Here is a 27,030-nt window from a genome sequence, read left to right as displayed (position 1 = left end):
AGTGTACACAGTTTTTTTTTTTTTATCTTTTTTCCTCTCAGTAGCAATTATGTGCCATCAAAATACTAAAATATATTTTCAGAATGAGGATATATAGTTTCTAGGTAGATTATCTGAAATAGCTGCTTAAACAAAATTAATTCTAAAAATAAAACGAGATGAAAAGCTATTAAAAACGCACACTTAATGAACAAATGCAACGAAATAACAGTCCATTTCACAGTTATATTTTTTTATGGAAGTAAAATGAATTCAAAAATTACCCTACACTAACTTTTAAGAAATTAAAATTTTTCAAAACATACTGCTCACTACATGAGAATATCAGTTTGCAGCCTGCATAAATTCGTGGTACATTATGCTTAGTTTTGTTATTCAGAAATTACACTTACTTCATTTTTACAGCATTCATAAAGTAAGAGATTCCTCGAAGCTAAGAATCAATAGTTATCCTTCACCTAAAAAAGGTACGCAGTGTGTTAAAAATAAATTCAGAGTGTCCTAGGATAAAACGCTTCAACAACATAAATCAATAAACATTCTGTTCGTATTTGAAAGTCAGACAAAACATTAACATTGTTAAAAAATTTTTATTGTTGAACGTTCGTTCACCTAGCAGTCCGAAAGTCAATCTTAATCCAAAAAATAAATGAGTCAAATAAATAAAAGAGGCAGCTGCGGTAATCCTCTCTGAAATTATGTTGCGATGACGATCAGTGAAAAGAGGATTATAGAGAAGACTGCTCGATTCGGAGGATAGTTCCGATAAGATCTCGTCATGAGCTTTTAAAGGAAGGCTAATCTTTTCCCGGATATGCCTCGATCACAATAACACGAAGAGGCATTAAGATTGGATTTTACAGAAAATTTGAAAGGATTGGCGATTTTGCGAAGGCGAGACTAATCCTGGCACTTCGGAATAAAGATTTTCGATAGCGATAGAACGACTTCCAGGATGGATGCTCAGGCTTCAGATTAGTGCAGTAGAAAACCTCTTGCATGCAATCGGAGAACTGGGAAATCCGATAACAGGGATAATTACGAATTTTGTCCCACCAAAACTGATATGAATTAATGGATTCCATTTCTAAGAATCGGTCCTCCTTAAAAGCATTCGATGTATGCATGAATTATTAGCGGATTTTACGCAAATTTGCCCCAACATTTTACATGATAGTCTTTGGTATTCTGGGATGGAAAAAAGCAACGGAGATGAGATAGTTTTCAAAACTTTTTTTTTCAACGAAGTAAATGCATTATAAAACTAAAGAGAAGCATAAAAAAACCGTGCACATATTTTCTACATCTCTTTCATTTTGTTTATAAATGTAACAACTGAGAGAATTCAATTGCAAATTCTTAACAAAAAAAATAATAATGATGAGTTTTATTTCGATGCGTATAGCACAAATCGGCAGGCAAGAATGTCGTTTAAACATTAAAAGAAAATTTAAGAGTATCTATTCAATACCATATTTTACACAAAAATTCATCTTAAACCCAAATTATTCTTCATATATCTCTTTCATTATCTTCTTCATTCACTACATGATATTACCTGGAATTTGATTAGAAGCTTGAAGCTTTCTTTATCAAATCACACTCTCAAGATTGTAGAATATATGTTATTTCGAGGTAAATCAGTAAAACAAATCACCCGAGTCGAAAAACAATTTCTCTCAACCTATGAAAGGGCAAGCAAAATCTGATTTATTGCCAAAATTGATGTTCTCTTATTCAATGAGCAACCGAAACCATCTTACGCCTTCTTACTCATTATATGCTTAATGTTCCTACAAAATGCCATAAGTTTAATTTAATATAGAATTTGTAAGATGTTAAATAAATAAGACGACGTAAAAAAAGCACTTAAAAACTGTTCAACGTAAAGTGATTCAAAATAATCTAAAAAGCATATGAATATTTGAGTTATTGTGGAATACATTAACCCTCCAATAAGCATATCAATACTTATTCAACAGATTCAGGAGCTTTTGTTGTAGAACGATCAAGCAAATATTTAATGAACGATAAGAATGCCTTTACATAAAATTATTGGCCAACGCCTCACCACTGTGCAAAACAGTTCCCTGAAAGCAATGTATATGTTGTGTGATTCATCCATCACCAAATCTTTTAAAACTAGAAAAGTTGCCAACCCTGCAAATAACTGGAAAATACTATGTTATTTCTTTAAAAGTTCAAAATGAAATTTTGTAAGACATGACCTTAGTGAAGGTGAATTTTACAACACTGAAGATAACTGAAGAAAATGACAGTGAATTTGTAAAAATAACGCTCCTTTAAATAACGGAGTTTGTATATCTAATAAAGAACTCTTTATACTATGAACCCTTTTAAGAAAAATCCACTATAATTTACAATACATTTATTTCCTTTCACAAATAACATAATACTAAATACATCTATTACACTTCCATCAGTTATCAATACTGGGATAACGCATTATCAATCGCAAAACTAAAGAACCAAGTACTTTATTTACACCTTTCCCATAATATCGACACTATGAAAATATCTAGATAATTAAATATATTCAAGAGAAATCGTTTTTACACATTAAAGAAAAATACAGAATTACAATAAATATCAAAAGTCAAATTATGTATTTCAAAGATATATTATTAAAAATTCCAAGTTTATTTAAAAAAATCCCTTTAGGAGTTCATTTTAAGATTCGTAAATTCACAAATTGTACAAATCATCAGCAATATACGGAAGTACGTATTTTAGACAGCGAGATAATAAATAGGGAGTATAATAGAATTTATTTTCGTTGCATGCGTTCTCTTGACTGGAACTGGCAAACCAACTGCTTCAAAATGTCCATTTAATCTTGAAACCTACTTAATTAATACGACCTGATCAGATGAATCTGTTCATTTCAGAGTGGGATACCGAACTCAATAAATAAGACTGCTCAGGTCATGTCAATTAGTTACTTAATTTAACAATATTGAACTACACATATACAGGATTTTTTTTTTTTAAAATTATAATCTTCTCTAACCTTAAAAGACGAAATGGTAAAAAGTTCATTATTAAAAGTATGATGACTCTTTGTCTTTGAAAGCACTCTTTCTGGAAACTAATTAATAAAAGAAATTTCGATTTCAGAAAGCAATTATATATGCTAAGCTTGTAATTTCTGCACGCTACAAAGTTTACTTTTTGATATGGTTAAATTATATTAGCTAAGGAATTTGAATCGTATAACTTTTTCCCGAAACCACATATGATCATGGAAGTTGATAATGGATAAAACCTTTAAGATTCTTTCTTACTGAAAGCCTTTGAACATTTTTTTTTTTTTTTTTTTTTTTTTACTTTAATATTGTAACACGACCAATTCTCAACAGGCACAGCAAGTCTAAAATCTTGAAACCTATTTAATGATATAAGATAACCTTATCCTATTATTATTTCTCATTAATTGCCTTTTCTGTGAATTTATACATTTAATCCATTACTTCTATTGCATTATTTATTACTTCATGCAAATACCTCACTTTAGCAGAATTTGACTATTCTTTCAATGCAAAGCTTGACTGGGGTTAAGATTTTTTTAAAAATAGGAAAGATTTTTTTTTTTTTTTTAATTACGACAAAGCAGGTAAGGGTTTTGGCATAATCACATGAAGCCGAAAAGGTGGAAAACTTTCTAATGGGAACTCCGTTTGTATCCACGTTACACATGAGGAAAACCACGAAAATACCTATGAAGTCAGTACATTGGCCTGGAATCGAACCCAACCGAACTACCAGCGTCCAGCAAATATTTGCATGATCGTTCGGCCGCTGGTCCCTAGACTAGGGAAAGAAAGGAAGAGAAAGAATTACATCCATTTCATATGGAAAACATTTCTGTAAAACTAATGCTTTATGGCAACACTTTTACCTTTATCACTGAAAGGAAATCAAATTCTTACCTAAAAAATGCTGCCGGTTAAATATATATTTCGCCAGTCGACTTTCTAAGATTTCGAAAATATTGCATTAATTGAACAGAAAAATTTGGTTCATAATACCTAACAAAATTATCGAATATCAGTTTCCCATGATATAGTATGTAGGATTCTCCACTGTGGTAATTCTAAGTTACAGTTGAAAGTTAAGAATCTTAAGAACTAGTAAGCGAATAATCGCTTGAGCTCGTGTACAAAAACAAGTAAGAAAGGTGAAATAATCCTTTATTATACCAATTAAAGTTTAAAAAACTCCGTCTTGGAGTTGTACAATAAAGTTGACACTTGGGCTTGAACTGAAGAGACTAAGAATTAAACTAAACTAATTTTAACTAAAGGATATATAGCCGAAGCTATCAAGATTCTGACAGAGTTGGCCCTTTAACGCTAATTGACTGCGAAGCTATCAAGGGCCTAAAGTACGGCCGAGCATAATAATAGCTTACGAGAGAGTAGCCTAAAAAGGCAGACGCGTGCAGCTAGAATATCTGGTGTTTCTCTCACTAAGACTGTAGAACTTCGCGGTTAAATACCGATCTTCCTCATTAGCATTCAGACGTGATTCTAAAAACTACGTTCTGGCCGGAAGTGATAAGTTGAAATTAAGAATCGATAGGAAAGGAAGTTTAACTTAAAATTTAACTGTTAATAAAATGAACATAATCCTTACAAGTACACTAAGCAAAAGAACAAACTGTTTATAAGTTGTTCCATCTTGGGATAAATATTCCAAAAGAACTGCTGCGTTTAAATATATATTAGACACTGTGTGAAGAAAATGACGTATTTTATACTGTCCTGTGTTATAAGTTTGTTTTTAAAAAAGTTCTCATTCAAGATAGTAGGACAAATGGCTTTGCTTCTGTCAGCTCAAAAGTGTGCTTGGATTCAGCTACAGTAAGTATTATTAGGGACTGCCCATTGTTACAACCTACAAAAAAGGGGCCTATTATTACCTTTACAGAAATCATGAAGAAGGCTAGTCATAATGAAGAAAAATATCCGAAAGAACCGCTATCATTTTTCACTTTATAAAAACCGGAACAAAACAAATTGACTTAAGTTTTAGCGCTAAAAATCATATCAATACATTATTATCTTATTTTTAAAAATACATATTATGATTTTCTCAGCAGAATATTTTTAGTAAAATTACAGTCAGAAAGAGTTTTAAGGCTTTCCATATATATATATCAAAAGCAATTAATTATTACATTTTTTAATTACTCGTTACAAAAAAGTAAAATTATATAAAATAATGAAAGCGAAATGAATTTATATCATCACTTCGTTTTTTGAGAAAACAAAACTCACAATACTGTGGAACAAAACACCATATTTTTTATTTGGTTCCATATACATTGCTACCGAATACAGAGTATTTTTATTATTGTTCTACTGAATAAAATGTAAGCTGCAGAAGATGCAGAAATTTAAAAAGAACGTCTGCTTCTTTCTGTTCAAAATTATGCTTCTCGTATTTTTTAATTTTTATCAAGAAACTTAATATTAAAAAAAAGATTCGCTTTTGGGTGGAGGAGGGGAACGTATCTAAAAGTTCTCCCTTACTTAACTGAATAAGATAAACTACGGTAATCTGCCTAAGAAAAGTAATGTTTTCAAGGAGGATTTTCTAAGGGAAACTGGCTCGTATTCACTTTGCACGAAGAAAAAAATCATGAAAGACCCACGCTGCTGGCAAGTTCGTTAAGGTTCGAACTACCAGGATTCAGCGGTCTTTCGGTCACAGGTGGATTCTTGCGTATAGTCTTCATATATTGATATATTACCAATCTCAAACGAATGGAAATCGATTGAGTCAATCCCTTCATGCAACAAAAGAATATTTAAAACATGCTAAGTATATCTAAGTAAGTATGACTCCACTGCATCAAGAAAAAAAAAGAACATTCGGCTAAGTAATAAACAAGCAACTAGGTACACAATCCATTATACTCAAGCAATGCTATCGTTTCGAATAAATAGATTAGTATCAGTATCATGAAATTTTAAATCCGATTCAGCATAGCTGCCGAACGGTATTATTTTGAAACAACAAATATCTAGAATCTTCCTAACAAACGCTAAAAATGTCATGAACAAATGCATGAAGGCGGGAGAAAATATGTACTTGATAAAGTTTGAACAACTGTACTTCCAACTTTTTTCTACAGAGAGATAGTCTTGAAAAGTACGTTCCATTCAATTACATACGGATTTGAGACTGGAACTAAGCAACAGAAAATAAATATCCCCCTTATTTAAAAGAAAGAGAAAAAGAAAAGAGAGAAAGGGAAAAAGAAGAGAGAGAGAGAGAACGGGGAGGAAGGAAAAAGGGGAAAAAATGAAATTTTCAAAGTAAAAGATTCACAAGAATTACATTTGAGTAATGAAAAGAAATATTGCAGTTCATGCAAGATGGAAGATCTTACGAAAATGTGAAGTTGTCATTGTCACATTAATAAACTAGCGATTCTAATCTGGTTTAAAATTTGAGAGCAACTCGATTTTCTTTTACTCCCCGTCATTTTCGAAATAAAGCATTAATGCAACGTCATCTTATTATAAGTTTCTATTAATTCTCCTATGTGTTGAGGCATTTTGCTCTTGGGAACTTCGATAATATTTGAAACAAAAGTTAACTAAGCTTTCAGCGGAAATGACTAATGCCTACAACAAAACATGAAATTACTCAACCTTGAAGGCCTTGCTTTAATTCCAAAGACAAAAGTCCTTCGTTAATTCCTAAAATAACTAACATGGATTTGCAGCACTCTGAAAAATTATAATCCGCCGACAGGAACATTTGTAATTTATCAAAAGACTGGGATTACTCATCGTCAAAAGCATAGATTAGAACTTTTAGTTTTTTCGTCTCTTCAAAAGGGAATAGAAATTACAAGCAAAGGAAAGATCGTTAGATTTTTTTAATGGAAAGCCTTTCTAACTGATACTTTAAAAATGCCAATTCCATGTAGGCGCATTAGCCATTTTAAAGATTTCTCAATCAGTAATGCTCGGAATGAATTTTAATGCTTCTTGAACTTCGTGGCGAAAACTTTTAAACATTCGAAGGAATTAAAATCGGAAATGAAAGCAAAAAATCAAGAAACAAATAGCAACGAAAGGGAATTTAATACACATTCTTCCGATAGTAAGCGAGATATGAAAAGGTCACATTTTATTTTCTGTAAATAACCATTGTAGAAAACTGCAAAGCATAAAATGTAATTAGGAAATGTTTAATTGGCCTTATACATTAGCGCCAAAAATTAAATTCCGAAAGATCTTTTAAAGAAAAATGACATAGTAAAATGCAGAAAATTTTGGCATATTAAGACATATAATTATTAACGGAATAAGCATTAACTGCCAATGAAAATTTAGATACATCTTAAGTACAAGAGGCCACATCTTCTAATTTCTTAAAATGGAATGGACATTTTATCCTGTGAAAGCAACGGTCGAGCGGTGAAATCGCTGAACTCTGGTAGCTCGGCCAGGGATCAAATCCTTAAGAACAAGTTGGCTGTGTAGAAGTTTTCGTGTTTTTTCCAATATCAGCTAGCTTCCCTTAGGGAGCCTTTCACGAAGGCATACCTTCTCATACCCAAATAGTCCTCGTGTGCTCTGCTATAACCGAAGTAATCCAGTTAAAAATATTTTAATATAGAATAAGACTTAACAGGACTACACCATACGACATAAATAGTTCCCAAAGTTCATGATGACATTGTGATACAAATAGTTCTGCTATTTCACGACAAATCGAGACAAGCCTAATGAATTACAACTTGTCTTCCAAGAGAGTTCCAAGCGTGCTCAGTTCTGGAGATCTGGTTTAGTAATCCATCTTCTGAATAATCATGGGTATATTTGGGATATCGTCATCCTTTGAAATAAAATAAAAGCTAACGACTTTTCAAAATTTAAAAAAAAAAAAAAAAAAAAAAAAAAAAAAAACCTTTCAAAAGATTAAGCATTCTTCCTGGTACACAGAACATTCGAAACACTTAACTCAAATACCTAAAGTTTGAATCGTGATTCCCCAAACCAATAAACAAACGATTTCAATGAATGTTTTCTTCCCTATCATCTGAAATGTCGTTAGAATCTCCTTTCGTGTTCCACTTAAAGTAGCTGAAGAAATAGTTTGCAGCTGAATCTTCACTCCTCTGCTTAAAAAAAAAAAAAAAAAAAATCCCCATCTAAGTACACTAGTGTGCAAAACTAGCAACAAATTCCTTTTGCAACACAAAAACATGAAATAGTTTAATTTGTTTTTTTCGGGGGGCCCATCATCAACAATGAAGAGCCTGCTTGGTGCATATCCAAATAACAGCACCCTGGTGCGTATCCAAATACCTCTATCACAGTGCTTGGTATTTGGATATGCAAGCATCATATCCAAATACCAGCACTATGATATCAGAGGGTACGTCACGCCACGCAAAACGCAACAAGTCTTACCCCAAGAACTGTCAGATAACCTGGTGTTGAATATTCAGAGACGGTGCAACGCAACTGTTGCAGTTACGGGAGGTCATATCCCTTCTTAAGGCTCTTTGGTTTGTTGTACTTCCTTTTGGTAAGATAGTATTTTTTACCAACGTTAGTCTGTCAATAAAGCCTTTTTCTATTCTTTCTGCACTGCATTCGTCTTATTAAGTTTTTTTGCTATTATACTTTCCTTCAAGTATTATATTGTGCCTCTACAGCATGAGTTTCACGTTTTCTAGTTGATTTTCTGCGAAATTACGAACAAAATCAGAGACGTTGCTTAAGTTTTGCACACTAGTGCAGTTTGCTTGAGGTTACGTGATATAGGTTGTGCAAATAATAAGAACTATTTGAAGTTGAGGTTAGAGGGACCCAAACCATGAGCCAACAAGCTTAATGACTATCTTCAGTAATCCTACCATTCGGTTTATCTTGTATTCACTGCAAGGAATGAACATCGTGACAAGGTTCAACAAAAAGAAGTGTGATTATTTAGAACAGTAATCGGAATTAGATATCTAAAAATAAAGCCCATTTGATCGATATCCAAGCAACAAATTGCTCTATGCTTTTCGAACAGATATCTCATACTACCACCACGGTTTGTATGCTTGTGTAACCAAAATAAAAGCATTTAATGTAGTTATTAATTTTTTTCTATTTACTATGGTAGCGTAAAAAAGAGGCAGAAAATGCAGTTACTTTTTTACAGTGTAGCAAAAGGTTTCAAAGTCTTAATAAAACAATTTTAAGTACCCATGAGATCTTACACCAGCAGATATTTCACAGCAAATCGAGGGAAATGAAAATTACTGTTACAACAATAATTCAAGGTCTATCAAATACTAAAGTCTTTAAATCTTTAGAAATAGCTATGCCATGGCTGGAGATACAAAAGACTCCAGTTAAACTTAAATGCATACGAGTTCCATTTTATCAGTGACTAAGTAGATAACATTTGTGAACACTGGTAGGTTCGAGAGCATGTTCACCGCCGATGAACTAGCTAGATGCATGATGTTTTCTCCATATGTAACGAATCCAAGAAAACTTCCCTTCGAAAATTCTCCGAAAAAAAATTTCCTCCCTTAGGCAGATAGACTTCTGGTTTTGTTATAAATAATTAAACAAACAAAATGAATTCGATATATGGTAGCGCGTAAAGAACATTTTCTTTAAAACAGAAAACAATTCCATGCGGTTTCAATGATAATTACAAACTTTTGCATTGCTTGTTCAGTTTTTCGAAAAATGTTTGCTTACCCCAATTAAAGTAATTCCCGCCTGGTTCGGATAATCGATATTCTATAGTACTATGTTTATATCATACGCATGGAAAAAAATGAGCTGAAATAAGTGATGAAATAAATTTTATCGACATAAATGATTTTAAAGCTATTTCTTTTGCATCAGTTGCATGTAATGATTCATTATTTGTGCCTGCAGTGTCCACAGATTAGTAGCAAAGTAATTTTGACATACAAGTTAAAATAAGATCTAATTTTGTCTTTAACCAGTTAACTGTGATTGACGAGTATACTCGTCATGCGTATAAAGCAGTGTAAACAACGCGCGTATAAAACAACGTAATAGAAACAGAGAAAAGAAAAATAATAACAAAAAAACCGGAGCTAGTGATTGATTATAATAAAAAAAAATGGTTGGAGTGAATATGAGCGATGGAATTATCATTGCGTACTCCACAGCAAGAAAACGACTCTAAAAGTACTACAAAAAGATATTTCTCCATTTCTCAGACATTATGTGTCTGAATGCATTCATATTATAGAAAAAAATAATGGAACATTATCGCGTATCAACTTTTTGCTCAAATTTATTGAAGACACTTTTGCGACGTATCCAATTGAAAGAAATAAATCGACACAAACTCGGCCATTTAGACCTAATATAAGCCAACTAGGCGAGAATCATGTTCCGGATTATATACCCGGAACATCGAAAAAAAAAAAACCCTACGCGAAGGTGTTTGCATTGCTACAAACGTAAGATCAGGAAGGAATTGCGTTACTGGAGTTCGATTTACAAAGTCCCATTGTGTATAGTATCCTGTTTCGCTGAATATCACTCCACAGCAGGAATTTAAATTCTCACTTTTATATGTATAATATTTAATTTAATTTGTTGCGTTTTTAGTTTAATATGTATGTAACATATGCTTATGTTAACCAAATAAGTAAATATTAGTAATAAAATTTTCAATTTTATAAAATAAACCTATCTTTTTCATCCAATATTTTACCAGCGCAACTTACTCTGTGATTGACGAACATACTCGTCATGGCTCTATTCTGGCGATACAAAACGGTGCGCACTCTTAAACGAGAGCGCCACAGTTAACTCGTTAAAAACTAAAATGCAGTTAAAATGTGCTAAATAAATGAGCTATAATAATAAATAATAAATGTGCTAAAACTAAAATGCAGTTAAAATAAAATGTGCTTATATAGTCACAAAGTTCTTTTTTTTTTTTTTTTTTTTTTTTTTTTAAGTTGATTAACAAGTAATTGTTTCGAATTATTTAATGAACACCGTAAAATTTGAAGGCTGCTGTAACTAGTATAAATCGATGCATGTAATTAATTTTCTGCGTAAATAAACACATACAGTAGATTAAATTATTCCTATATACCTTAAGTTAAAATTCGATGCTTTTAAAAGTCTCAAGTGATGGTAAGGAATCAATTTGGATAAAAATCGGCAGATAAAATGCAAAAATGGAAATAAACAACTTTCTCAAAAACTAAAGTTTTTTTATTATTAATTCCCCTTCTTATCCAAAGCCTGACGTTAAAATGCTGACAAATAGTCTTCAGTTTTATCATATACCGATTATGCACTGTAATTTGTACGCAATACGCTATTAGAATAGCATTTATTTTGTTCATTATTTACCACTACGGAAACATAATGTTACGTAAACTGACTAATAGACGGGCTAAGCAAGAGAGATCTGACAAAAAATATTTTCTTAGAGCAGTCTGCATGATGGTAATTTACTCTTCGGGAAGTTGGCGAATTTTTATAATTATGATGATGCGACAAATAGGAAATATATTGTCTGATAAAATTAATTATTTGAATGCGACACAAATATACATATTACGTGTACTTTTTAGTTATACGATGTAAAAACATAAACATTATTTCAGTACTGTATATACCTACTGTATTGTATATAGTTACTGTTTGCCAATGAGGCATCCATACAATTCTCAAATTCCGTTATTCGAAATTTACATACTTATTTCGTTATTCGAAATTAAGATATATAATTATAAATATTTCTTTATTATCACAATGTGATGAATGGATGAATTAGAAAACATTATAAAAATAAAAACATCTTGTAATACTTTCGAATTTATCTCTTCTTGATTTAACAAACCCGCTGCTAGGCTTAGTAGCATCTAATTATTTTAAGACTTAAGACCGTTTCAGACCCTAATTTAAACTAAAAATGCATCTATTATTTTTTGAAGAAAATCACAAGTTCTATACGGAATGAAAACGGCGGATATACGTATAAGAGCTGTTTGGGGATACAGCATACGAAGGCAATCTGACTGATATGAAATATGCCTTCCTGAAAGACGTTTCAAAGAAATCTGGTCTGTATTTATATGAAACTTAAGAGAAATAGTAAAAACCTCATACAGCAATTCTGCTGTTCACTGGAATATGAACTCTGATTGAACTACCAGTGTTGAGTGGTCATATCTGAAGTGGTTCGGACAAAGTCGTGGAAGGTTAAGACATGGAGCTTTGCAAAGATCATACAAGTGAAGCCATTTTATTTGCCCTTCTGATCATGTTTTGCCTTTGAAATTCCCAACGGTTCTCAAAAATGTTTTAAAAGTAGTTTTTTTTAAACGATGTCAAAACTGAACCCGAAGAAATATCTATTATATGTACAAACATGTTTTCTTAGTTTTCAACGATTTTTGGTTTATTTATTTGTTTTCTTCTTTGGCGCTTTTCAAAAATATCTGATTCTCCTTCTCCTACAGTATACATATAAAAGACACTGATTGAATATTCACATCTTGAGTCGATATATATATATATATATATATATATATATAATGCATCGTAAAAAAGATTAGTCATAATCGTTAAATAAAGGTAGGGTAATGAAATTATCATAGTACACTCATAAAAGGGGTTTGGTTTAGTTTGTTTTATATGATTACGGCTAAATCTCGACGGCTATCTGCCTACGGGAAGTGATGCCTTCGTGGAGGACTTTCTAAGGAAACTGGCGTGAATGCACGTTACACATGGGGAAAAACACGAAAACGCCCATACAGCCAGCCCGTTCATGGGATTCGAACCTCAGACCGATCTGCCAGTGACTTTAACGCTCGGACGCTGGTGGCCCCTTTCATAAAAGAGGGAGGGGAATTAATATTTTTGCATCTGACATTTAATTTTATATGTATTTCAATATTCACAAAAATAGCAAGTAGAATATAATGCCTATATATGCATTATATTATAATAATAATAGCATTTTTAGAGCAAGTAATGCATTTTAGAGTAAAAAATTAAGTAAAAGCATGGAGGTAGGAAGTAAGATGGAGTGGCCCTAAACAGGTTTCTCCCGTACCCTGCTCTGAAGCACAGGCAATCCCTACGTGGTGACCAAAACATTGGGTCATTTACCATTAAGTTCAATTGGTTTTAACGCGATCGGATGTAAATATTTTGTAATTACGTCGTAAATATACATATAAATGTACATATTTTGTTTTTCTACAACACTTCAGAGTCCTAAGTATATGAAAACAACATATTTTTAAACAACATTTCATTCAGAACGGAATTAAACACTATAATTTTCACAGAACAGTTTTCTCAGGTTTAATTTGAATGAAATATTTTCAAAAGTTTTCGTTAATTACAGTAGAAAAAAAATTTACGGTAATTCGATTTTATTCGGTTAATGTACAAAAATTAAGATCAAAGTTTATTGTATTATTAACATTAAAATTATGCATTATTTCTTTTCTATTTATAGAGCTTCTTCCTAAAATATTTTCTTAAATATGACATGATTTTTTGGCTTCTGAGGCATCTTTTAAATCGAAAAATATAAGTCAATTTATAATTAATGCTCTATTCGGTTCATTTTAAATTAGAGAATTATTAGAAATTAGCGAAATACTTTAAATAGTACTTAACTTTCTCTGAACATTTCTGAAAGGAAATAAAATAAGGATTTTATTTTTAATTAACCCAAATAAGTAAAAAGTGTAAGTCCAAAGTGATTATTTTTCAGCTATATAAAATTAAAACGATGAGTTTAAAATGAGCAGCAGTAAAGCCTCTCCTCTAAAAAATTTTAAAGGGTACATGTTACAATAATATATGGATGTGAAAAAAAATTATTTTATTTAAAACATTTTGGCATTTGGAACATAAAATAAAAGTAGCGAATACTATCAAGGGTATCGAAAGACGTATACAATTTTAAAGGTACCGTAAGGTATTTTTCATTCTTTAAACATAATTTTTTTTAAATCTATATTTTTGTAGTTCAATAGCTTAGAATTTTATAAAACAAATTCATAATCAAACTCGCTGTTGTTAGTTATCGAAAAGTAACCAAGATGTGATTTTTGCGTAAATGTCACTAAACTATACAAATCCATCACACTATGAATGTTTCTTTCATGCGAAAGTGTCCCTTTTTCGATTTGTATGGAACTGTCGTGTGTCGAAATACTATCAGATCACTGTCAAGCGAGCTTCTGAATGTAAACAAAGAACACCCCATCTGGTGACCGAAGCTTCGAAGCAGTGCTTCACTTCTAGTGCCGGTTGGCCACTCCTTCCTTTCTTACCTCCATGAGTAGAAGTCCAATTACTTTCGTTAGTCCTACTACTTTCGAGTACTACACGAGTAGTACTTTCAGTGACACTTATCATTTGATCATCCCCCCCCCTCCCGCGAAAAATTTTTTTTAAATAACAGAGGGCGGAGAATGAGGAATTATAACTATTTTTTTAAACATAGCAATTTTTCTAGCAAGGATTGGGCTTGATTTAAACTCTAGGCCTAATTTTGCTCCATTCATTACTCATTGCTAAATTTCAATGGCTTTAAAGAAAAGAAATGCTTTTGTTTTCAAATTTTATACTCATTTCTTGCCAATTATGTTCGCTAAGATTAAAACAAAAATATTTAAGACTTTATACTGATGATTTTTTAGGACAATCAAGTGTCACAGTCGCCTATTCATGGCAGTATGCTTGGTGTCATTGCTTTTGTAGCATTTGGAATTATTTTACAGATAAACCTTTTGCACGCTTTATATCGAAATTCATTTCAAAATATCAGTATATCCGTATTGATTCATTACGCCATCAAAAAATTTCAGATAACTCTTTCAACAGAGGGCACGCACTTCGATATTCCTCTTCCCTTATATTCTAATAATGAAACCAAGTTTTCGTTTTGACACTTTTTGGGAGTCTTCTTTATGAGGGTATTATAAATTGACCATCCTACAAAAGGGCTGTGAAATCAGCTTCTATCAGCGAACTGCCTTACTCAAGCATTTAGAGTTCTAATTTCTCAAGCATTTTGAAGAGGAAAGCCGAAATTTTCTGCTAATTCATTGAAGAATTTTTTTCCTTAATACATGCCTCTCATATCCCGCAGAGTAGATTTTAATAGACTTTGTATTAGACACTTTACTCAGTCTTCTCGATTATTTTCATATTTATGGCAGTACGACGTTGCATCCCATATGACAGGCTTCATAACCTCCCAAATTTTCTTCCTTTGAATTCTGTCATGCATAAAAAAAAGTTAAATGCACAAAATTAGTTGAAATTTACTCATTTCAACAACTTTCCAAATATATTTTTGTTTTTTCTAACTGCAAATTAAAAATTTATTAATTTTCTAATCGCATACACATTCTTGAAACAACCATATTTTAAAAAACAACAGAAGTAGAAATATCACAAATTCTATGAAAACTTTACAGAAGAATTCAAGGATACGAGTTTTTAGATGTTGCCTTTTAGATGCAAACAATAGAATTAACTTGTATAAGGTTCTTGCTGCAGGTGATTTCTCGATTTAAGTGAGATACTTTCAGGTCAAACAAGAAAATATTCATTTAAAGCCAAGTCTTAAATTTTCGAAAAAATGCTTAACATACAATTTTCGAAAAAATGCTTAACATACAGAGAAGACTAGTTAAACACTACTTCAAAGAAAATGACGTTTGACAATTTCGATGTTGATGCATTAAAACTTTTTCAGTGTCTGAGCATATTTATACGCCACTATAGATAGCATCCACTATCACAAATTTAAGATTTGCAGATTAGGTATCACACCGGTGAAAATATGATCAGAAAAGAGCATTTCTATGGTTTTCAAGAGAACTATGCTCACTTTACACCGCGTTGAAGCAACTGCTAAACAAACATAAATGCCTGGCATTAAAAAAAAAAAAAAAAAAAAAAAAAAAAAAAAAAAAAACAATAAATAAAAAGTTTAGAGTAAATGTAATTTTACGAAAGAAAGTAGATGATTTTAAACTGCTAAAATATGTATCGAAAAAACACAATTCCAGTCCTTTTGGCGATTATTACTAACGAGGAATTCGATGATTATAATTAACAAAGAAGATCATCTATAACCTTCAGGTCTATATTTTCCTCAAAAAAAAAAGTTGTTGTCGAGTCCATATTTCATGGAAGATTGGTTGTCAAAGCCTCAAGGAGACTGGACTTCTACTTCCACCCCAAAATATGTAAATCAAAATTATAACTTAAATTGCCAATCGCCCCTTAATTCCTCATTTTAATTTGGGTATTTCCCTTCTTTATTCTAAAAATAATAACTTTTCCGGACTGCGTCAGAATAATTTATATCATATGACTTTTACATAGCGATGATGACATAGCTAATTCGTAACATAAACCGAAACCTTTCTCTTAATAAGCCTCAATTTACTGTAATGATTCAGCTGTTTCAAGCTATTTTATATTCTTACAAGTTTCAAGCTATCGTCTATCAGGTTTTCTAATTTATAGAAAATAGCTTGAAACTTCTGCGTTGATGAAATGATGGACCTGCAGGCACACGTGCGGAGTTCAACACAAAATTTATTTCTGGACATTCCTGACATATATCTTCAATCACACATCAATTGCTTAGGGCATATATTCTTGGTTGACACAACACCATGGTTGCTATAAGCAGCCCAAAATTTTATGTATGTCCATCACATCTTTAAACAATAGATGAAACCAGCAATGCGATTAATTACGTGCTTGCAAAGCGACAGCAGGGAAAAAGTAAAGTGTATTCAGCATCCGAGGTCTTCGTAAACTCGCCTTTTCTTGTTTCAGTTTTGATTGGGCAAAAGCTCTACAGCATTGAGGATTACAGCAGATGAAATAATGACGTAAGTGATGCAATACAAATTCTTTGAAGCAGACGTAGCTAAATAAAATCAGGAATCAAAAGAGCCATTGCCAAATTAAGTTAGCAATTCATTAGCTTTTTTATTTTATATCTCACATACCCCACTGATGAGTTAATACATCAGTTAGTTGAAGCTGGGTGGACACTGGCGATGAGGTTAACTGAAAGTTGCAGTAAGAAATAAAGAAATTTTAACTATTTGCGAATTAAATATACGTATACTGCGCAAAAAAAGGGGGGACAGTTCTATATCTCCCGTTTAGGGGGCCGATTGAAGAAATTCAACTTGCGTTTTTCATGTCTCGAAAGCGCGACTTAGGATATGTTTTAGATTTATATATAGCATTGTTCTAATATAGGTACTTTGACACAAAATCGGACTTTTTCTGAAATGGCATGCCATTTTTTTTTTCTATATTTCGATTCTACGACTTAAACTATGCCAAACTGCCAAATCTTATAAAAATCGCACGAGTACTTTTTAAAAAATTAGCTCTCAAAATTGTAGCTTCTCAATGTTAATTGAATTTGGTATATTCTCTATTTTTTTTACTAAACTTATTTGATTCTTCCTTTCCCATTTCGAAATTTAGGTTCATTCCAAATCAAATTCGCCCCTTTTTTATGATTTATTTTTAAAATTTGTATTTTTAAATAATTTTATAAATGTTTCGGATATCTGCAAAAATGTTAGGATATCTGCAAAAAATTTCAATTTTTTACTCAAAATTTCGGAAGACCTACGTGAAAATATATATTGGCGCGTTTTGAAACTTGGCATATTTGTTGAAAGCGATAATAACATCAAATGTGGTTTAGGCACTTTGTTAAAAGTGTTTGAAACCAGGAACTATGTGACTTTTTTCCCGCTCATGCACAATGTAAAAAGGTACGAACGATGTGACTCTTTTCCCGTTCCCGCACAATGGAAGGGAAAGGAAAATAGGCTGCCATACATTAAGAAGTTCGCTAAGTAAACTATTCTTGGCGCAGACTCAAAAAAACGCACCAAGATAAATTTTTGAATTTCTTCGTAAACTTCGCACCAAATTTTACAAAATTTAATATTTAGGCATAATTTGAGTCGTAGAATCGAAATATTAAAAAAAATGGTATGTGATTTCAGAAAACGTCCGATTTTGGGTCAAAATACATAATTAGAACAATGCTATATATAAATCTAATATATGTATCCTAAGTCGCGCTTTCAAGACGTGAAAAACGTAACTTGAATTTCATCAATCGGCCCAGCAGAACGGGAGACATAGAGCTGTCTTTTTTTTTTTTTTTTTCCTCCAGCGGTGTACTTTTCTAGTATTGCGTCAAAAGAAAATTTAATAACGAAAAGAAAGAGAATAAATATGTTGTCATTATTCATTACGTGTTGTCCTACTTGGAAAGCTTTCGTAATTGTTTTAAGATAAAAATTCATTATTTAGTGGTTTATTCAACACATTATGATTGTTTGAAATAAATATCAGTCTGAAAATTTAATTTTTTGCTGTGAATGCGTTGAATTATATACTTATCAGAATTTTCTCTTAGATCCCCTTCTCAAAATTTAATTAAAAAACTTCAATTTGTTATTGATGTTTTATTTATTTATTGGTGGGGAGGGAAGAATTTGGCCCGTCAGCTACTTTCATATCGTGCATTCGGCCCACGTGTAATTTGAGAGCACTGATGTAGAGGATCTCTAAAAACAGCATCACCAGACATTTTTACTCTGAAAGAAAAGAATTTCATCAATGTAGGGTAAAAACCCACTACCAGACAGATGGCAAAAGGTAATACATAATAATGTTGGTTACAGAAAATCGTAGCTAATTTACTTTTTGTGCTCTCCGTTTTTCCTTTTCCGATTAAAAAACTGATAGAACTTTTGCACGTATCTAATTACTTTTAGCTGTAATTTTACAAGTGTTCTTAACTGTAACACATTTTAAGTGCCTAATTGTTCTCGTTTTGTTTTAGATACCAAATCCTTTCCTGTTTAATATTTTCCTAAAAAAATAGCCATGATAGAATTCAAATACTATTTTCACTAGATTGGATTGGTTTGGATTGGATTATTCAATTATGGCAAAGCACACGAGGGCTATCTGCCTGAAGGGAGGTATGCCTTCCTGGAGGGCTTTCCAAAGGAAACTGGCTCGTATACACGTTACTCATGGGGGTAAACCACGAAAACGCCCATGCAGCCAGCCCGTTCGCGGAATTCAAACCTGGGACCGAACTACCAGTGTTCAGCGTCTTTACCGCTCGGCCGCTGGCGGGCCCTCTCACTAGATTGGTTTAGTTAGGCTTGATTTATTTAATTACGGCAAAGCATGCAAGAACCATGTGCCTCTGCAAAGGGACGCCTTTGTGGATGATGTTTAAAGGAAAACTAGTTCCAATTTTGTGTTCACGACTGAAAAATAACGAAAACGCCCATGCAACCAGTTCGCTTGTCAGGATCTGAACTCAGTTCTAACTACCACTGCCCAATGGTCTTATTCAGAGGTAGGCTTAGTTTTTTTCAGAAAAAGGAAATTATTTTAAACGTTGTGCTTTAGTATCCCTTAGTGTCACTGACAATAATAAAGTAATATACATAAAGCAATAAATATGCAAATTTAATTATTACGGAATTTTGCAGGAAATCGCATCCTTTTTAGTGAATAAGAAAAAATTACACGAAAAGGGGAAGTCGAAGAATCAACCAGAAAAAAATTAAGCCCAGAACTTTGTCCATATTTGTAATCGATATTCAAAAATTTTCTTCGATTTTATTTGGTGCAAAATTTCAATTTACTTTATTATTTCTTCTGTCCTGCATGGTTTAGAGGCTTTATTTTAACATATTTTGTAGGACAAATAGCCTTCAATGGCACCGTGAGCTACAAATCATGAAATATTTTTTGAGTCATATAACCCGGAAATTTAAAAAAATGCTACATTTATAAGGTATTTCTCCTGCCTTCTTAGCGTGCCTTCGTGGTGTAGAGCTCTGTACGCTGGGCGCGTATTCCAGAGATCTGTGGTTCGATTCCCGGCGAAGAAGGCATTGTTCATTTTTTATCACTCCTGCTTCCAAAAAAAAATCCAGTCGTTTCTACACTAGCACCCAAACTAAAAGGGTGGTTGGATGGTGATTCTCCACACCCAGGATTTGGCGATTGAGTCCCCTAAAAACCCCAGTCGCCCTTTGGGAGTATATAAGGTATTTCTCCTGCCTCCTTAGCGTGCCTTCGTGGTGTTGTGGTCTGCGCGCTGGACGCGTATTCCAGAGGTTCGTGGTTCGATTCCCGGCGAAGGCGTTGCTCATTTTTCACTTCTTCCTGTTTCAAAAAAATCCTAATGTCTCTACACACTCCTCTTAACGTTTTTGTTATTTAAAGTAATGACTGGATCACTGATATATTTTACATATTTCGATATTTACATGAATGGAGCTTTTAAATTTTAATCTCCTCCTCAAACAATAAAACACTAACTTTTACATGAGGACCTTAGTTTTTCTCCTTTTAATAAATTATTTAATTACTTTATATTACAGGGACTTAATCTGTGCTTAAACAAAAGCTGAATGGCGATAAAATTTTATTCTTTTAGTCATTTCCATAACCTTATTTTTATACACAGAAGATACATATGATAATTAATAAAAGCGATATGTTATCGCATTACACACTTATTCATCCTTAGTAAGGATGTACTCTGGTTATTCCCCTTTTTGAAATGCACAACATTAAAAATTAGAACTTGAAAATATGCTAAGAACTTCTATATTTTACCTTTAAACACACAAAAATATAACCGAATCCAGCACGCTCTACAAGTAAAATGAGTGAAACTAACTATACTTCAGTGCATCTCATGCTTTTCTGTCCCATGCACACTCCTTTCAAAATCGCTAAAGGATATCCCACACCGCCTTTCAAAATCTCGAAAAACACATACCGTATATTACGCGCACCCTTTTTCCTTAAGAAAAAGCCTGTAACATACATGTGCGATGCTCTTATCTTTTGAAGTGGAAGATTTTCATTCATTCGAAGATTCGAAAACTTTTCCCAGTCTTTTAAACAATGTTATACTAAACCGACAAGCAATAAGGGGAACAATACAAATCGCATTTGATTTAGTTGAAATAGAGTTGATCTACTATTCCCTTTAGCAGTAAGTACGGCTACCGCCAAACGAAACACACACGGTGCTGGTTTCAAATGCAAAGTCATTCAATCTGCAAAAGAAAATGGAAATCGTGGTTCAGTCCAGGATCTCTTTCTTTAGCCCTGAGTTCACCCAGGAATGTATGGTGCCTGTGAAAGCTCCATCCGTGGTGGAAGAAAAATTAAATCGCAATAGCTATTATGTCAAAGATTAAATGTGCTTTTCTTATGAAATGGCCTATCCTAGAAGAAAGTGTTGCGAACTGGGTCCTAGCAAACAGCCAGAATAGATAAATTGTAACAAGAAACAGCGTACGTTTATTTGCCTTAAAGTAGGCAAAAAAACAATGCAAATGAAAGTGAAAACTTTAAGCTATGTTTTATACCACGATCTTTCAGAATTGCGAAGTTTTTTTCTTGCTTTTCTCCCACGATGTTTTCGCCTTGCGCTGTTTTCTCCGCGACATTTTCGTCCGCGATGTTTTCGCCCATAACCCTGACGTCATCACAAATTCCGTCTCCACTACTTCCGTAAATTATGCACTGTAACTCGATTCTTATAAGCTTTTGATTACGGATCCTAGTTTTAATAAAAATTTTACAGCTATATTGCTAATTATCCTTTGTTTAAACATTCATTTTACTTTTAACTCTGTTATTTTTTTTTTTTTAATTTCTAAATTAATTTGCTAACATCTATTGTTAAGTGCTTCCTTACTTTTTTTTTTTTTTTTTTTTTTTTTTTTTTTTTTTTTTTTGAGTTGAGTTGAGTTGGCAATTCATTGTCTAATTCATCATTTTTTTGCTTTTCAGTGAATTTTCCGTTCTGCTTGGTTTATTCATTAACTTTATCAAATTCTCATCACTAATAAAATCCCCGTTCTTCCATTGTTAAATTTCTTTGTGTTGTTATTAAGAAAACTGATTTGCTTTTACAGTTAGTCATCTCGCTGGTTTAGTTCTTAATATTATAATCAGGAGAATGAATTCCATTTCTTTCTCTACCCAACATATGGTGCTGTTATCACTCCATAATTGGAGGAGAAACTGACTTAAAAACAAAATTTGTAAAAAATAAAATCATCAATATTAGTATTAAGGTGCATCATTCTGTTTTACACTCTTCTGTAATATTTTTCGCTTTCTTACTATCGTTTTTACGGAATTCACTTATCTATCAATAATACAACTTTTGCTCCATGAATTCAAAGAAAAATTTTTACACAAAAAATTACACAAATTACACAAAAAAGCAATCAACTCGAATGCACATTGCTTTTTACAGTATTTTTAGTACTAATTTCTAAAATTGCATATATAATTTTTATATAATATTCCAGTTTTGAGCTGCTTTTCCCTTGATAAATCCAGCGAAAACCTCCAGTTGAGCTATTTACCATTTGTTGCGATTTTTTTATTTTTGTAATATGTTTAATTTTACAACAGTCCTTTTAAAATTCTTTGTGCGTTAAAATTTATTATTTTTTTCTCATATCTTTTTGACGTTGAAGTCATCTCGACTTGTAATTTTAACGTTTAGTTTTTATGAGATTGCTTTTACTACTTTATTATTGTTTCTAGATGTTGAATGATTTTACATTTTTGCTTAGGAACTATAGAGTGAAATGCATTTTTTAGTATAAGCTTTTAAATGTTCATCTTACTTTCACAAATTTTTTAAAAAATTTTGCAGCTCAATGCGCAAAATTATTGACCATTAAGGTCTCTCGGTACTTACATATTAACGCAACCAGGCCAAAATTCGCATAAATTGCCAAATTTGGCGACCCTACTTACGGCAACCCTACGTGTTATACGTAGTTTTGTAAAAAGATCATGTGGAGATTCACAAAATTTTCCTGCATTTCCGTGCAAATTTTTGTAATTTATGAGAAAATAGCAGTGTAGATGGATAAAGTCAAGATTGTGCGCAATGTCATTTTTGTGCAATTCTGGGATTTTTTTTTAAGTAAAAATAAGTCGACGTGTACATGGTTATGGCGAATACGGTTTCCAATCAGTGCTAAAAGCAATAGCCAAAAGATTTCCGCCGAAAAAATAATTCTGCAACTTATTCAAATTCGAAACCGGAAGGGTTTAATTGCTATTTTATATTTTAAAACAAAATAATATAAAAAACTGTATTAAAAATTATCTGTAATTAATAAATGTACATTTTCTTTCTATTCATACTTTTTTACTCAAACTTACAAATCGCGCCAACCTGGTTGCGATAATACGTAAGTACCGGTCTCTCTAATTCATGTTGTCTTGCTACTTTATTATATATATATATATATATATATAAATTTGAGAAAGGATAACAAACTAAAAACGGCCTGTGTGGCTAATATGGAATTAGCTGGATTCAAAGATCATTGCGCATTTCCCCTGAAGAGTTCGTAATGAGATTCGAATTAGGCTAATTTACCATTTACCGCTTCTTTGTATTTTTGCTTGTGTCTTAAATAACTTTTGTGTTTATGTTTAAATGTTTTAGGATTGTTTAAATTTTAATCAACATTTTTTAACATTTAAATTTGATCTCAGTTTTACATTCCCTTTTGATTTGTCAGTTTTCTTGTTATAATTTCATTTATCTTGTATTTTAACTTTTAATTGCAACTTATTTTAACTTAGTGTTAAAAATTATTCACGGGAACCACAGTATCACATTTGCTTTAAAGCAATAGCATGAAGAATTTTCTTATATATATTCCTTATATAAGCAAAATTTTTACTTTTGAAAAGAGAAAAATAACTGTGTATGCTAAATAAATAAAAGTTGTCACTGGACATAATATTGAATTTTTTTAAACAAAAGTTTAAAAACAAAAAAAAAAAAAAAAAAAAGCGAATAGAATAATGCCTTGGAATTTTATGAATAAAATGACATAATTATTCCAATTATTCATAGACATTCATGTCTTAATTTCTGGAGTTTTAACTCTGTTTTGCGTAGACAGTATATATTAGTTTTAAAATTATTTCATTTTAAAATCAATCTAGCATATGAAATAAAGTACATTAAAAAACGACACAGTAATCAAGCTGTAAAATTCATGATTCCAGATAATTCTGATTTTTCTGTGGAGGTAACCTTTTTATAGAGCTAATATAAATTTATGTTCTCATAAATACAGACCATTTTCAAAAGTGGTTGCCTCAAAAGTATCTACTGCTGTCATATCCCAACACACTGTGACGATATCTAATTAAAAATCAAATTTTCATATCGAATTATTCCATTTTGTTGGTCCGTATAGTTAATTCTGATAAAATGTTTCTTCATTTTCAAAAATATCGACTAGCATTTCAAATTGAATAAAATATATTACAAAATATCTTATCATAACATAACTTGTTACCTGATAAATTTATTAAAGTTTAGAAGGATTACAAATCATAAAAATGCGCCTCTTTATTTTACAGTTGTTTAAAAGAAAACTGAATTTGCTAGCTCTTTATCATCCAATTCATTTCCTTCGTAAGTCACACTCATTCCTCTTTTTATAAATATCTGAGCTATATGTATGCTTGGGTGGTAATGGTATAAAGTAAACATAGCACATTTATTTCTTTTTTCTTCCAAAGACATTTTTATTCCAATTAAGGAATCTAGCAATTCCAAACACATTTTGTTTCGATGTTTGGTTTTGGTCGAGGTGACACTTGAAAATACCCTATCTAACAGTTGCATTGCTTAATGGCGAACTTTAAGCAAACAAAGCAATCAAACACGTGAATCCGCCCAGCCGGTAATAGTGGTTGGGAACCCTGACTGCCGCAGCGATGGGCCGGGGTACAAATCCCGGAAAAGGCATGGTTGTAACTGTCCGTCCCTTCATAGGAGGCAACGGTGCCCACTTATTAGGTTCTTCCATAATAAAATGGCCACCACATCCGGCCCTTGTAGTGACGTAAGGCTAATGGCTATTAAATAAAGCGCCTGGCCATGTAAAAAAAAACACGTGAAAAAGTACCAGCGACTGACGCTGAAAACTGTTTACAGCTGCTCTATGATCTCAGTCCAGATGCCAACTTCTAAGTCTAAACAAACTGTTTTATTTATTTACTATAAATTAATTTTCAAAAATCGCATGATCTGGCAGTACTGCCTGGAAATAAATGTCCTTCCCTTAAAATTCGGATATCACTGCCCGCGCCATCATATTTTGGACAATTCATCAGCATCGTAAGTCATTAGCAGATATTTAGAATATTGCATATGAAACGTTGTCCTTAAATCGTCTAGAATGCGAAGTTTATTAGCCATTGTATGCCTTCCGCTTAAGACTTCCATTTAAAAAACATGGTACTTTCCCGTTTCCCCCAGAAAAGATCCTTAATGGGATAAGAGACTTATTAATTGGAACTTTCTTTGCACCAAGTCTATGCAAAAGTGTAAACTTCATATATGTTTACCAAATGGTGTCACATGACCAACTATATCACACTCCGAAATTTGGTTCTTTTCTTAATTTGAAAATGTGGATCTATAACCAACCATTGAAGAGACTGACGGCTGCACACCCTAGCTTGTTACTAGAATTTTTCTATGAAGATAAGTAGTCGAACAGAAAGAATGCTTTTTTTCCCATTACACGCGTGAAGCATTAATGCTAGCACAAAAAGAACATAAGTTATCTCAATTACGTTTCCAAATAATTAATAAACAGTGACCTGAATTCTGGGAATGAGAACAGAAAGAAAGAAACTTTGCGCAAATCAAACAAAAAAGTAAGATGTAAATAAAATGTACGTAAAAAAATGTCTCAATGTCAGAACAGAACCGAAAACCTTAAAGAATTTTAACTAAATGCATGTTTATTCAAAAATTTTGCTATCAAATTTATGAAGTTTTTAAGATGATACAAATTACCAACACTCATTTATATTAAAAATATTCGGGAATTTGCAAAAAAAAAATTTACTTACCTTATTTCGCCCAAAAAAACCAGAAGCTTGACTTACTGCTGACTTACTACTGTGCATAAAAAAAGGAGGGGGTAGTTTTATATCTCCCCTTCTATTAGGCCGATTGACTAAACTTAACTTACCTTTGTCCTAACTCGAAAGCGCGCTTGTGATATAGTATATTAGATTTACACATAGCATTATTTTGACACAAAAATCGGATTTTTTCTGAAACGACATACCGATTTTTTTCCATATTTCGATTCTCCGATCCAAATTATGCCTAAATATTAAAGTTTCTAAAACTTGGTAGGAAACTTACCGAGCATACCGAGAAATTCACAAATTTATTTTTGCGCACTTTTTTTTAGTTTGCGCTAAGAATAATTCATTTAACGAAATTCTTAATTTATGGTAACTGTTTATGTACGCACTAATGTACACTAATCGAATCACGAATGTCGCTGCCTACGCATCTAACTATGCAACGACGTATCTAAATGCCACATCTAAATTTCTGCAAGCGGTGGTTCAGCTATAATTCTATGATCAAATGCTAAATCTAGTTTTAAAAGGATTTATTAAAATACTAAAATTAATCTAATCTAGAATCGAATCTAATGTGACATCTCAGGAGCAGCGTTCTAGCTGCGTCATAACAAATCTAAAGTCAAGTTCTCACTGTTGCCATTCTGAGGCAGAGAAAAGTTTGTTTCTAATCAAACCGGAACATTGGCATAGTGAAATTTTCTAGTCAAACCGGAACATCCCGGTCCCCGTTGGACAATTGTCAAACATCATTTGGAAATAGGAGTGGGCTGATATTGGAGACGGCTCGACGAAAGATTCCATCTGAAGTTCTGACGTCTACGACTCGTACTAGTCCATCTGGACCAGGAAAGGTCTCCTCAATGCGAGCTAGTGTCCACTTCATGGGTGTCTTGTTTTTATCCTTTAACAAGACTAGTTGTCTCGCCTTGAGATTGGATCTCACTTGATT

The 27,030-nt window shown here is 32.4% G+C and overlaps 1 protein-coding gene across 3 annotated transcripts in view; it reads right to left on the bottom strand.

The window, feature by feature from the left end:
- The window catches only part of LOC118180028 (homeobox protein dve-1-like), a 340,210-nt gene that overhangs the window by 223,359 nt on the left and 89,821 nt on the right, over window positions 1–27,030 (bottom strand). Inside the window, exon 2 of one of the 3 annotated variants that reach the window (XM_085808547.1) lies at window positions 393–458. The exons of the other annotated variants lie outside the window; for them this stretch is intronic. The gene's annotated coding sequence lies outside the window, so the exon portion shown is untranslated. The remainder of the gene's footprint in view (window positions 1–392; window positions 459–27,030) is intronic. 3 annotated transcript variants of the gene reach the window in all.

Source organism: Stegodyphus dumicola, chromosome X1, assembly GCF_044657685.1.
Source record: "Stegodyphus dumicola isolate Sdum_Otavi_A_Nest chromosome X1, ASM4465768v1".
NCBI lineage: Eukaryota > Metazoa > Arthropoda > Arachnida > Araneae > Eresidae > Stegodyphus > Stegodyphus dumicola.
Note: the sequence above shows the minus strand (reverse complement) of the source record. Positions and strands in the feature narration are given on the sequence as shown.